The 12,073-nt window shown below is 58.9% G+C and overlaps 1 protein-coding gene across 2 annotated transcripts in view; it reads left to right on the plus strand.

Annotated features, from left to right (window-relative positions):
• Positions 1-12,073, plus strand: part of COL8A2 (collagen type VIII alpha 2 chain) — a 34,198-nt gene that overhangs the window by 3,733 nt on the left and 18,392 nt on the right. The window contains exon 1 of one of the 2 annotated variants that reach the window (XM_036396962.2): positions 385-463. The exons of the other annotated variant lie outside the window; for it this stretch is intronic. The gene's annotated coding sequence lies outside the window, so the exon portion shown is untranslated. Of the gene's footprint in view, positions 1-384; positions 464-12,073 lie in introns of those variants that run through there. 2 annotated transcript variants of the gene reach the window in all.

Genomic DNA, 12,073 nt, shown 5'->3' on the forward strand with positions numbered 1-12,073 from the left:
GTCTGGGGGCCGTGCCACGGGCCCCCTGTCCCGGGTGGGGTGGCGAGGAGGGGCCGCTGGGGCGGGGGCAGGGGCCGCGCTCTCGGGGTGCGGTGCGCGCAGTCTCCCTCCTGCCCGAGGAACGAGCAGCACGGCCGGGCTGGGACCGCCGAGGGGAGAGAGGAAAAAAAGAGGGAAAAGAGAGAACTCGCAGCACCCGCTCCGGCGCGGCCCCGCTCCGCACCCCCCGCACCTTTGGTCCCGCTCTGCATCCCCCGCACCCCTGATCCCGCTCCGCATCCCTCTCTCCGCATCCCCCGTCCCGCTTCGCATCCCCCCGCGCCCCCGGCCCCGCTCCGCCCTCCCGCCCGCCCCGCTCCGCCCCGCGGGGTGCCCGGCCCGGCCCGGCCCGGCCCGCCGCTCCCGCCAGCGGCCGCCCGTGCCCGCCGCTCCGCTCCGCTCCGCCGCGCCGACGGGAGCTGAGGTAAGGTCCGCGCCGCTCCGCCGGGATGGGCTCAGGGCTCCGCCGCTCCCGGGCCCGCTCCTGGTCCCGCTCGCCTGCGCATCCCGCGGGTTGCGCCGGGCTCGGGCAGGAGTTGATCCCGTGGGTTTCCCAGTCACGAGTCCCGCTGTTCTGGTGCCTTTTCCCCGAGGAACGCTCCAGCCATCCCTCTTCGGGCAGGTCTGAGCCCGCTTTCCTCTACTTTACCTTTTCTCATCCTTTCTCCCTCCTCTGACCCATCTCGGTCACGTCCCGTTCCCAGCGAATCCTCCCCAGAGCCTCTGCCGTCTCCCAGTGCCCAGCCCTTTCTTTCTGCTGTTAGGAAATGTTTGTGAGAACAAAAGTGTTTTTGGGGAAAGTGCCGTGGCCTTTGGGACAGCCACTGCTGGCACTCACTGCTCCAGCTCTGCCTGGAGTCTCTTCCCCTCCCGCAGCTCCGACATCTGCACCCGGGTACCAGCACCATTCCCGGGTACTGGCACTGTGGTGCCTTCCACAAAAACCTTGGGAAACACCAGGTGCTTATTTTTTTAAGAGTGTTGCTGTTAATTGGCTCCTGAGCTACCAGGTTCTCCAGCTTTGAACATTCCCAATAAGCCAGGAAAGATCCCCCCTGTACAGTAGCCCCAGGCCAGGCAATAACCTACCGGAGATATTTCTCATCTATGGGCAGCTTTGCTATAAGGAACATGTTTAATAAATCATAAGGCCGGTGAATTCCTGGGATTTTTATTGCTTCTGTAAAAATGCAGTTTTGATCCGTCTGCGAGGGATATTGGGAAACAAAGCGGCTCCTTTCAGAGCCGGATCCTACGAATTTAGGACACAGACCTGGCAGCAGGGCTGGTGGCTGGGAGCCCCCTGGGCAGGGGCAGTGCTGTGGTGGGGCTGTCCTGTCCCTGCTCTTTTAGGAACCAACGTAACCCAGGTGCCTGAAGCCCCATCTTGGCTTTCCTCACTCCTCTGGGGCTCTGGACACAACCGCGTGTGTGGAGCTGAGGCAGCGATGCCAGGGGAAACATCACAGCTGGAAACGCAGCGCGGCTGCACCAGGCTTCCAGTTACATTTTTCCTCCTTGCCCTGTTGCCCAAAGGGAAAAGAAGCAGCAAAACCCAAAGTGCTAAAAAATGGGAGAGGTTCTTGCAGGAAGACTCGCCTGGATTCCGTCAGCCCAGCTGACTCCATCTCCCAGCAGCGGGGCAGTGGATTGTCTCAGCTCCCAGACTGGGCAGAGGAATGGCAATAAAGCAATTTTCTTTGCCTGTTCCAATCTGAAGACTGGGGTTTAGAAGCAGGAGCAGAGCCAAAACGCAAACAGCACACAGAGATGTGAATCCAGCAGCTGTCAGGGGCTCATTGGGATTTTGGAAACCACGAGTGCTGTGGCCAGGGCAGTTGGTTGCGGGTTGAAATAGGTGGTGGAGGTTCTGCCCCACTGCACTGGGCCAAACTGAGAGGCCAGGCTGCCCTTGTCCAAGGAGGCAGCAGTTTGGTGATCGGGATTTGTCCCGTCTCCTGCCATGCCTTTGTTTTAGGCTGTGCAGAGCCCGGCCACAGAGGCGGGGAGGGAGCATTTCTTTGTACAGGGAAGCATTTAAATTCTTTGCAGTGATTCATATATTCCATTCATATGAAACACAGTCCTGCCGAGTGTGAATGGGGACTGAGGGGGGATTTTTTTAAGGCAATAAGCCCTAGAAGTGTCAAAAGTTATTCACACCTTGGTGAAATCAAGAATATTTCTGTCCGTCGCTCTTGGCAGGGGCTCAGCACAGCTCGCCTTGCGTTGGGTTTTTGGTTTCCCACTTGGATACGGAGCAGGGGGAGCACAGGGGAAGTGCTCCCATTCCTTGTGCCCAGTGCTGGAAGATTTCCTGCTGCCAGAGGGGCCTGGCATGGGCTGTGCCCAGGGGTTGTGGCTCAGATTCCTTGGGGTCACATGCCCAGAAAGCCCCAGGGCTGGTGAGCAGCCACCTCTTGGTGAGCCCGTGGCTGGGCTGTCCCTCAAGTGATGGTCACCAAGGCTGTGGCCATAGCTACAGACCAGCTGTCCCCATCGGGGCAGAGCCTGCCCTGCTTGCCCTCAGCACAGGGCACAGGAACAGCCCACAGAGGGGCCTTTTTGAGGGGTGCTGGGACCTTGGTGAGGGGCTCCTGGGGTCAGGCATGACCCTGGAGTCACTGTGCTGCTCTGGGGGGCTGCCAAGTCCCTGTTGAGGTGAGTTAGTGTGGGGGGAATCAAATGGAGTGGCTGGGGGCCAAGATGAGGGGGCATCACCCCGATGCCACAAGGTGCCCCAGGTGTGGGGGCAGCAACTGCGGGGAGCTCCTGCCTCTGCTGGCCGCTCCAGGATGCTTTGAACCACTGTAAATCCTCCTCGAAGGAACTGGGAAGACAGTTTTATGGCTGCTGGGGAGGCAGATTAGCAGGGTGTTGTTTTCAGAGCTGATCCATCATGGGATGCCGGCGCTGCGTGGTGCATCCAAGGCTCGGCTGCCGGCGGGCGGTGCAGCCTCTGCTGGGGAGGTGGAGGTGAAACCGCCCGGTTTTAATGCTCTGTCTGCTCCTGGGTCTGTGATGTGAGGGGCAAAACCTCCTCCACGGGCCCTGGGTGCCATGGCCGGGCTCCTCACACTCTGCTACAGCAGAGGATCAAGGGGATTTGGGCAGTGGCACCTGCAAAAGGCATTAACCCGGTGGGGAGGGCGTGGGGCCCGTCCCGTCTGTCCCCACACACCCCTCTGTCATTGTCTCCTATTTCATCTTGTCCACAGCCCAGGAAGGAGCAGAGTTTCCATTCCTCTGCACTGAAGAAAATATCTGTGACAATAAAATCGTATAGTTCAGAAGAGGGAGCATAAAAAGACACCAAATTGAATTTGTCTTCCCTCAGTTTCTCAATTCCACGTTTTTCCTTCTGTGAGAGGGTGCAGGCCATCGACTCTGTTGGGCACGGGCTAGACTCTGAGCATCCCCAGTCCCCCACGCACTTTGTCACAGCTAATTAGAGAGAGTAATTAACTGACTTAACAAAGATGGGGTGGCATTGACACATGCCCATTCCCTCTTTTGCACACAGGGGTTCCCTGTGCAAAAGACACATTGGGGACATTTGGGGAGCAGGGCAGGGTGCTGCTGGAACCTGGCTGTGTCCTGCAGTAATCCAGTGGGATTGGGACCCTCAGCGTGGCTGTGAGGCAGGGGTGACACCCCACACCACTGTCCCCCCAGCTCTCCCCTCCTGCTCAGGGCTCAGCTGCTTCCCTGCGTTGGCGACTTGGACGCCGGCACAGACATAATAAACCGCTTTTCCTTTTCCCCCTGTCACCGGAGCCGCTCCTGAGTCACATCCCTGGCTGCCTGGCTCTTCCCCAGGGCTGTCTGCTCTGGCTGCATAACCCTGCACATCGGCTGCAGACTTCAAAGCAATGGGATCCATCCCGGCCGGGAAGGGCTGCGGGGATGGCAGCGCTCCGGGAAACATCTGCACGGGGCCGGGGGGGCAGGGCTGGCCTGGCTGGTGGGATGTGATTGTGATGCTCTGCTCCCCAAAAGCCTGGCTCACCCCTGGGCGTTGCTTGGCCGCCCCAAAGAGATGCAGGAGCTGGACTCTTCCCCAAAGCCGCATCCTGCCCTGCTCTCCCGTGTTCTTGCAGGAGCATCCCAGGAGCAGGGACCCCACAGCTCCTGATGGCTGCAGCTCTCCTGCAGTGCTCCCAAGCTTGGCTGGGGGCTGCAGGTGGGAGATGGGTCCCAAAAAGGACCAAAGGTGGCAGTGTGAGGGTGTCTGCTGTCCCCTCAGCCCAGTGCCCCCATGGCCTCTGGCCCCAGTGTCAGCTGAGTTCACAGAGTGAAGCTCCAGCTCACAGGCAGCAACAGCAGCCAAAATCTGCAGAGCAGCCAGGTCTGGGCTCTGTGACCTTCCCTGGGGCCGAGCCCGTCCTGCTGGCCCATCTGGAGATGTTTGTCCTCAGAGGCTCTTCCAGGCTCCTCCATCCAGGACAGGGCTGGGCAGGGAGCAGTCAGGGAGGAGGACAACGACTTCAGTGTCCACCTGCTGTGGATGCAGTGGCCGATGCAATGCCTTGCCCAGCTCGGCTGTTTTGCACCAAAAACCTGAGTCCTTATTTCTTTCAGCACTCCCAGCCCAAGTTCTGCCTTCCCCAGGCAGGCTGTGGCCCCAGAAACTGCCCCAAACCAGCAGATTTCTGCAGACCTGCTGCACACTGGAGCAGCCTGGCAATGCTGGACCCCTGGGACCTCGCAGTGCTCCTGTGCCTGCCCCACAGAGCTCTGGCTGTCGCTGAGAGCCTCTTTATTGTTCTGGTGGAGGGTTTTGTTTCACTGCTGCCTTCCAAGTTCCCAGGGATCTAAATTCTAAAGCAGGGTCTTGTTAAGAGCCCTGTCCAGATGGGCGAGATGATATTGCCATATCAGATGAGAACTATCCCTGTCTTTATCCACAGACAATGCAGCAGTGGGAGCAAACAAGGATAGAGCCTTTCTTCCGAGGCACATTAGCCAAATAAGAGCCTTCACTTTGTTTTGTGCCGAAACCTAAGGCCTTGAGGCCAGACCACCTCAGGGAACTGCCCCCATCCCTGCAGCCACGTGAGGATTTGCACTTTTCCCCATTTTCCTGGCAGGGCAGGGCAGCAGGTCCTGCCCATCTCGTTGCTGGGGTGTTCCCTGTGCTGTCAGAGTGGTGTCCATGCCCCCAGGGCTGGGAAGGTCTCAGCAGTGCTGCAGGGATTGGGCAGCACTCAGGCCTCTCCTGTCCTTGGATACCACAGGAGGTGGAAGATGCTTTGGTTGTGCCCCATCATTTGTGGGATGGTTGAACCCTCTCAGAGAAGTCAGGGCATCTGAGGCTGCTCCATGCACTCACTTGTGGTGATGCACAAACCCTGTGGCCAATTCACCTGCTTTCAGATTTCATTACAAGACCCAGAATTCAGCCCAGGTTTGTTTTAAGAAGTTACCAGAGGCTGAGAGAGCCTGGGACTGATTTATGGCTTCCCATCAAAATCATGTGGTTTCACCACGAAACTTGGAAGCTCTGGCTGCATTTTTCCTTTGGAGATTTTGGCTTTGCTCCAGGGCTGGGAGTGTGAATCCAGGGTGTGCATCAGGGCTGGAGCATTCGGGTGCTGTGACTGAAATGGAGGAGATATGGATCACCAAGGAGAATATTTAATGTCAGGACAACACAGCCATGTTCTCAGGGAAGCACTGATAAGGCAGTGGGAGGCTTGGCACGGCACAGAGTGCAGCAGGTCCTTTGCTCTCACTGTAGCTTTCATTTCAACACTCAACACTTATCACCCTCACATCCTGCTCCGTGTCAGCAGCCAGAGCAGCATCTCCTGAGCTGCTGTGCCCAGGCAGGCTGGGAAGTTCCGCTGCCCTCCCTGAAGCCCTGCTCTGGACTCACAGGGTGAGCTGCCAGTGCCCACCGGGGTTAAATATGTGGGCTTTTGCCAGAGAAGCATATTTCCACCCTCAAACATGCATTGTCAATGACTGCAGAAAGGTATTTCTCACTGCTGCCTGTACTGTGAGCCAGCGGACAAGAACAAGACGACTTTTATTGCTATTTCTTCATATTTCCTGATATTGCCAGTCTGGCACTCACAACCCCCAGGCAGATCCTGACCTGGGCCTGGGTTTGGATTACAGTGGCGATACCTTTGTCTTTGCTTTGCCTTTAATTTCAGATTCTTTGGGCTCTGTAGGGCTGAGCTGATAACCCTGGAGGGCAGAGCCCACAGCCCCAGGGTGGCCAGCTTGGGTCAAGGGCAGACCCCAAACCAGGCACACAGAATCATTAAGGTTGGAAAAGCCCTTCAAGATCATCAAGCCCACCCTTCAACCAAATACCCCATGCCCACTAAACCTTGCTGTGAACATTTCCAAGGATTCTGACTCCATCACATCCCTGGGGAGCCTGTTCCCCAGTTGCACCCCAGCCAACCCCCTGCCCCTCACAGCTGCTCAAAGACCCCAAAGCCCAGTGATTGCCATGGGCCCACAGACCCCTGCGGGTCACATTGTGGGGGTCTCAGCCTCTGGCTCATGGCAGTGCAGGAACAGAGGAAAAGAGCTTTGTGTTACATAAATAACAAGGTCAAACCCTGCGAGCTGCTCCTGCTGCGCGCGTCCTGCCGAGCATCCCCCGGCGCGGGGGCCAGCAGGACAGCGGAGTCGCTGCAGGGCTTGGGTGCCTTTATGGTTTCAATTTAATGGCTTTTTAAAGTCGAGATGAAAGGGAGAGCCGGGCAGGGCCGCAGCAGTTCCCCTGTCTGCATCCGAAGGAAGCTGGTGGGGCCGTGCCGAGCACCAGTGGCTCCGTGCCCGCTTCCCAATCCTCCAATTGCTCCTTCCCACCGCCGGCACAGACACGTCCACACCACGAGCAGACTCTGTCCCTGCCAACTCTGTGCTGTGCTGGCAAGTGCCAGCTCATGTGGCAGCGTGAGGTGACCCCTCAAGGCCTGGTGTGGGACACTCAGGTGTCCGGCACTGCCCCGACAGCCTGGCACAGTTGGTGCTGATGGTTTGTTCCATCACACCTCCCGTAGCCACTCATTAAAGACCACACGTGATGTGGTCATTGCCAAGCATCAGCTACGGGCCAGGACAAGACCCCAGCGCTCCACGAGCAGCCATAAATTGAGCTGTACGAGGAGTCTGTAATTATTTTATGCCAAGCCTGGTATTTTCCTCCCCCCAGGGAAGCACTGGAGCGAACAAGAGCAGGCCTGTGCCAAACCATGCCCGGGCAGTGCTTTTATGAAATCTTGGGTTCGTCAGAATTAATTTCATTTAAAACATTCTTCTCGTTTTTCATAAAGCACAGCAAATCCGCGGTACTTAGGGCAGGAATGCAGCCAGAGCGCTGCCGGGCAGGCGGGAATTACCCGCGGCAGATGGGCCGTGACGGCGGCGGCAGGGTCGCCCACGGCCCGGCCTCCTGGGGGCATCCAGCTGGGAAGAGATGCTGGAGTGACCGTCTGGAAACAGCCAGGCATGGAGCTGCAGCAGTGCCATCCCGTCCTGAGCTCCCAGGGGACGTGGGAGTCCAGGTGTTTTGTCCCCAAAGCTCTGTGAAGGTTGTGGTCATTCCCATTCCCATCCCAGTGCTGTCCCTGCATCACAGACCATCTGCTTGAGTCCCCTGGCTGGTCCAGGGGTGGAACCTGGTCCTAAATCTGACCAAACTGCTCAGATTGTCAATAATTCAAGTGATTTTTGGGGCTGGGGATACCTGACTGTGGCTGGGGGCTGAAGCAGTGTGGGGACAATGGTTGGGAGCTGGTGGTCCTGCCCTGCATGAGAAGGTGTGAAGATCAGAGCTGTGGGAGAAACAAACCTCTGTCCACTACTGCTGGGACACGGCAGGGGCACCTTGCCAAAGGCAGGACCTCTGCAGGGCTGCTGCTGGAGGGCTCTTGGCTTGGGAGGCAGGTTAGTCCCTGGTGTCCAATCCCAACAGGAGAAATAGCTCAAAAATCCCATTATTCTGGAGACCTGACCCACTGGGAAGGGGTGTAACTCCCCTCCCTTCAACCTTCCCCCTCTTGCAGCCTCCCAGGACAGGACCCAGGCGAGCATCTCAGCTACTGTGTCCTCTGAGGATGCAAACAGGAGCTTGTGACCTTGGGTGACCCCGGGGCAGTGAGAGGAGACACAGGACATCCCTGTGGGAGCTGGAAACCAGGAGCCAGTGGGTCCCTCCAGTTGATCCTGCTGCAGGCTGGGGTCATGCCTGCCATGCTGGGAGCCTTGTTTGCTCCTCCTGCCAGGTCAGTGGGCTCCAGCCTGCCAGGAAGCTGGCAGGGGTGAGTAGGGGGATTAGAGAGTTTAGCAGGTGCCAATCCTCATCTTTTATCCTGCTGCAGGAAACTCACGGCTTCATCTTCCCTGTTCCTGCAGGAGCCCTGCCCTCTCCCTCCATGAGAGAGAGAAGGTAACTGGGATGGACTGGGAGATGGAGCAGCACTGGGGTTGGCACCATGGCCAGACCCTCTGAGCTCAGTTTTGGCTGGATGGCACTCCAGAGGAGTGGCCAGCAGCTCCAGCACTGCCTGGCACAGCCAGGTGCCCAACTGGTGGCATTTGCCAGCTGCAGGGTCGGGTTGATCCCCAGTTTTTGTGGAGTGTGAGAGCCCAGGGCTGGGTGTGCTGTTTATTTTGGTTAAATTGAGTTTTCTCTGGGAGATTGAGGGGCGCAGGGGGCCTCCAGACAAGGGGCTTTTGTGAGCTGAGCTGCAAGCCGATCCCCTTTTGTGGTTTTGCTTTTTTGGATGATACAATTTGTTATTCCAAGAACTACCCAGCAAATGGACCCCATTAGCTGAGTCCCCAGAGCAGCTGGAGCTGGAGCTGGCGCTTGCAGTGCCTTTGTCTGCATCCACCTTGGGCCCACTGGGAGCACTGGGGCACTGCTTTGCCCCTGGATGGTGCTTGGGGGAGATGAGGGGGCAGAAGCTGCTGTCTCTCCTTGCTGGCTGTGCTGACAGAGCATCTTATGGGATTAGCCTGGGCTGGGACCAGCAGAAAGCACTGGGTTTGTTGAATTCCCCGTCACACTCGTGTCCCTGGCACACACTGACAATAACCCAGTTGCTGCCACACTGCTGGGGGCTGCAGCCAGTGCTGGGGCAGTCCATCCAGGGGCAGCCCTTTTGGCCACTTGCACAGGGCTGGACCTCACCCTGATGCTTGTGAGAATTCACATCCCTCTCTGCCTTTGGCCACAAGCAGCATCCCCTGCACCGGGGGCAGCATTTGGGATCCCCTGTACAGCCAGCACACCGAGGGCAGCTGTGTGGATGCCCTGGCAGCCTGTGCTGCTGGAGCCCGGCTCCGGGGCCGTGCTGCCGGGGCACGGCCACCTCCGGCCACCGGGGCCGGGCGCTGCAGCATCCGGAGCATCCTTGGCCCTCTCGGCGCTGCCTCCCGCAGGGATGCTGCTGGCTGTGTTTGTCTTGGCTCCGATGGGCTTTTTCCTGCATGTGAGAGGCTGGAGCTGCGCAGGAGCCAGTGGGTTCATAAATAAAAGCGTCGGACACCTCTCTGGGTGGTGCTGAAAGCTCCTGAATTATCCCCACCGCCCTGACACAGAGCATGTGGCTGCTGCGTTCGGGACACACCCGGGGCTCTCCCGGCTTCCCGACCCCGTCCTGGCCGCTCCTGCGCAACGATCCCTGTGTCCCCTCCCAGCCCCACTGCACCCACCCCTTCCTGCAGTGCTGGGACACCCGGCCCTGGCCAGCTGGGATGTACCCCTGCTCCCACCAACCTCCTAAAAGGACATGTTCCCCAGACCTGGCTGGGCTCTGCTCCCTCGCCGGCCCCATAGCGAGGAGGAGCAGACACAGCCGTGCCTGGAGATGAGTTTGGCTCAGGGGCTGGGTGCGGGAGCATCCCTGGGGCATGCACAGAGGGGTCATTGGCTGCCACCAAGTAGCCCCTTGGCCATCTCGAGTTGCTGAAGAACCAGGAGGAGAGTGAACCTCACCACTTCGTGCTGGCACCGCGGCGCTGGGCTGGTGCGGGCAGCAGTGGCCCGAGGCCGTGGGACACCGGCCTGGCACGGAATTTCCTTTCCATTGGCTCATCAGGGCCATGGTCCGGCCCTGGCAGAGCCCAGCGGGGGCCGTGGGAAGGGGCAGCCCTGACTTCCCAACAAAAGGAGCCCGGCAGTGGGCAGGAGACAGCGCCGGGAGCCAAGAGCAGGGGCAGGACCCGCGCAGGGCTCCCCGAGCCGCCGCCTCCGCTCTCCGCTCACCGGGGATGGAGGCGGCCGCAGCCCCCGGTGCCCCCCTTTGGGGCAAAGGCCAGCGCAGATGGGGGTTCCTGGCACCCAGCCCCGACCACAGCCCTCCTCCCACCACGCCCCCGCCATTCCACCCAGGGCCTGACATTTCAGCGTGCCGAGCCTTCGGAAAACAGCATTTTAATGCTCTTGCTGTAAAAGCGGTGGAAAATGTCCGTGGGCTTGTGCAGGGAGGCTCCCGGGAGCTGCCGCGGGCGTGCCGGGCGCTGGCTGAGCCCGGCCAGGGCAGCTGGGCTGGGGGGATCCTGTGGAGCCCCAGGGCTCTCTGAGACACCCCTGCAGTCACAGCCAGCTCTGCTCATCCCCGGTTTCTGCAGCAGGGCTGAGGCTGGCGCTGCCTGTCCCGTCCCAGGTGGGTTCTGCAGCCACTCGAGGCACGGAGGGGGCTGTCACCTCACCCTCCCCTGGCATTGTCTCCTGCCATCCCTGCCTCCAGAGCTTTTCCTGTGCTCTTCCCACACCAACCCCAGGCTGAAGGGTTCCTTAGGCTTCTTTCCTCTTTTGTTTTTTGGGGTTTTTTATGATTGTCCGCTAGAAAAATGGGCTGAATACAATAATTTAATTTTCTTTTCCATATTTAATTGCTCAGAAATGCCAGGGCAGTATGGCACCTGCAGCAGATGCCCAGTGCCTGCCCAAACTGGGGCTGCCACATGCCTGCCACTTCCTAGAAGGCAGCAACATGCCCCAGGTTGGGTCTGATCCCTGCATCAGGTCTGATACCCAGTTTTGGATCTTTTCCCAGCTCTGGGTCTGTCCCCAGGATCTGGGCCTGCAACTAACATGGGGAGATGATTGGGGTCCTTGGGGTGCAGTAACTGTGCCAGCCCCCTCCTGAGCACCTTGGCAGCCTCCTGGCACCTGTGCCCAAACAAGGGGGTGCCCCCTTGACAAGGCAGGGGGTCCTGGCAGGAGGAGACCCTGTGGGCAGTGGGTCCCGAGTGGGGACTGAGGGAGGTTCCCACATGACACAGCCTGGGGGAGAACTCGCAGGGAGCCGAGTGCTTTTCCTGCTCCAAGCCCAAACAAAAGGTTTTGTAATAAGCGTCTCCCTGTCCCCGGGTTCAGGGTCCGGCTTTGTGCCCCGGTGCTTCCGAATGGGAGCATTTGAATGGAGCAGATGGGAGCACAGGGGTGCAAAATCAGGGACTGACCCTGAGGGACTGGACTCCATCCCATTCTCAGTCCCCTGGGACACTGCAGGGACACAGAGACAGCCACTGGTTGTGTGTCCATCCAGGGCCAGCGTCTCTAACAGAAACAAATGAGTCCTACTAAGAAAATATTCCAGATATTCTGCACTGCTTTCCACTGATGCTGGAGCTCCAAGGCCCCAGTTTTGCTTGGCAAAGGGTCAATGGTAACAGCGACGCCCAGGGCAGATGCTCTGGAGCTGTGAAGGTCACTGGCTCCTCTGGGCCTTTCTTAGCCAGCTCCCAGCACTGTCCCAGCTTCTCCTTCCTCCATCCTGCATCCAGAGGTGGTTTTTCCTCTGGGATGATCTGGGACACATGAAATCCATACCACTTCCCTCTGGGCTGCCCTGTCCAGGGCTGGTTGCTCTGCAGGTGCTGTGTGCCCTGGGCAGGGCAGAGCTGTCTGATGGTGTCACATTGGGAGGAGAAGAGCAGAGGGAGATGAACACAATTTTGGGTGTGGGGGTCCAGGTAAGGGGGGTGGTCTGGAACCCTTTGGAGCAAATTCAGTGGGAAACTTGATTGAACTGGAAATTTGGAGCCTGGAGAGTGT

The sequence above is a fragment of the Molothrus ater genome, chromosome 24 (genome assembly GCF_012460135.2).
Source record: "Molothrus ater isolate BHLD 08-10-18 breed brown headed cowbird chromosome 24, BPBGC_Mater_1.1, whole genome shotgun sequence".
Classification (NCBI taxonomy): domain Eukaryota; kingdom Metazoa; phylum Chordata; class Aves; order Passeriformes; family Icteridae; genus Molothrus; species Molothrus ater.